General features: G+C 71.4%; 1 protein-coding gene across 1 annotated transcript in view; it reads left to right on the top strand.

The window, feature by feature from the left end:
* The first annotated feature begins 450 nt into the window (after positions 1 to 450).
* The window catches only part of Cuedc1 (CUE domain containing 1), a 92,198-nt gene continuing 90,916 nt past the window's right edge, over positions 451 to 1,732 (top strand). Inside the window, exon 1 of the mRNA XM_042674169.1 lies at positions 451 to 469. The gene's annotated coding sequence lies outside the window, so the exon portion shown is untranslated. The remainder of the gene's footprint in view (positions 470 to 1,732) is intronic.

The raw sequence follows: 1,732 nt of genomic DNA, 5'->3' as shown, positions 1-1,732 counted from the left end.
CCGCGGCAGCCTGTGCGGGAGGGACACGCGTCCCCGGGTGCTCCCCTCCCCGCCATCGCCGGGGCTTCCGGACCGCATCCCACCCCCCCCCCGATCCTGCTTCCTTCCTTCTTCGGAGAGGGAGACGGGGGGGGGGGGGGGCGCCGCGGCCTCCCCCCCACCCCCGCTCCGCCCGCGGCCCCGCTCCTCCCCGCGCGGCCCCACTTGTGGCCCCGCCGGCTGCCGCGCAGGGACAGCTGCATTTCTCGCCGCCCGCCGCTAGGAAGCCGGCCGGGCCTCGCCTCGCCTCGCTTTCCCCGCCTCCCCGCGCCCCGCCGCGCCGCCCGCCGCCGAGCCGGGCAGCCGCCGCCGCCGCCGCCGCTGCCGCCGCCGGACCGCGGCCCCTCCCCCGCCCGCCCTCGCCGCCGCCGCCGCCGCCGCCGCCGGCCCCACCCGCCCGCGGGCAGCGGACACGCGCGCGCGGCCATCGGTAAGACCCTCCCTTCGCTCCCGCCGCGGGGCCGCCCGGAGCCGGGGCGCAGACCCCGCCGCGCGCCGTCCCGGGCTCCGGCCCCACCTTCCCGGGGGAGGGAGCCGGGGTGGGGGGGGAGCCCACCGGCCCGGGCGCAGGCGGGGAGGGCCGGGCGGGCCGTCGCGAGTTTGATTCCCGGCGCTGTCGCCGCGGCTTCCCGTGGAGCCCGCGCCTCCCCAGCCGCGTGCGGCAGGTCCCGGCCCCGCCTTTCCTCCCCGAGCCCGCAGTTCATCCCAGGCCCCGGGCTCCCCGGGGGAGGGGGAGGCTGGAAATCGAGGCGCGCGATCGCGGGGGGGGGGGGGGGAATGGTGGTCGTCCGCGGGGTGCACGGCGGAGGCGGGGTAGGGAGGCGAGGCCTCTCCGAGCCGGGGCGGCCGCGTCCCCTCTCCCGCTGCTGCTCCTCCTTTTGTGTGGGCGACCCCTCCCCTAGGGCTCCGGCCTGGGGTGCTCGGGAGGCGGGGGGCGCGGCCTGGGAAGGGGGGGGGAGCGAAGGCAAGCGGATGCGGGGCAGCTGGGGGCTGAACTTGGGGAGTGGGAGGGGAGGCAGGCTTCCTGCCCCCGCCGATGTCCCAGGTCGCCTCAGCCTTGTATGGTGTCCCACCCCGTCCCCTGGGAGCTGCTTCTCCCGGAGACTCCGCCGGGGAAAGTTCCGAACGCTCTGTCCCCGCCCCTTCCCCCCCCCCCCCCCCGCGCCCCGCTGGGACTCGGTGCCCCCAGCGCTGGGTCCTGGGGAGGTGGGGGGGCTTGGCATTTGCCCTTTATTCCTGCAGTCCTTCCTTCATCTTCTCCAGCGCACGGTTGACTTGAACCTAGCACTAGCTTGTCCATTTGTTTTCCCACCCCATTAAAAAAGAAAAGTTTTAGCTCCCAGAAATTTACACCGAATTCAATTTCTAGGAAAGAAGGGGAGGGTGGTCTTAGATGTTTCCCTTTCTTGAGGAGAGTAGAGGTTGAGGGGCCAATGGACTTTCGAATCAAGATGTTCTACAAGTGATACTGTGTAGAGGAAAACCATGTGTCTCCGCTCAGCATCTTGGGGGAATCAGCTTTTCCTTTGGTTATTATCTTGGGGGCACTCTGAACCTCCTGGCCCAGGAGCAAGGACGCCTGAGAGGAGGTATTCTGGGCCTTGCACCCAGGGTTTTCTGTACAGGCTGGTAGCGTTAGCCAGGCTGCCTGAAGGAAGTTAGGGACACTTGAGTTCCTTCATGGAGGAGGTCC

The sequence above is a fragment of the Dipodomys spectabilis genome, unplaced genomic scaffold (assembly GCF_019054845.1).
Source record: "Dipodomys spectabilis isolate Male_0828 unplaced genomic scaffold, ASM1905484v1 ptg000018l, whole genome shotgun sequence".
In the NCBI taxonomy this organism is placed as follows: Eukaryota; Metazoa; Chordata; class Mammalia; order Rodentia; family Heteromyidae; genus Dipodomys; species Dipodomys spectabilis.
Note: the sequence above shows the minus strand (reverse complement) of the source record. Positions and strands in the feature narration are given on the sequence as shown.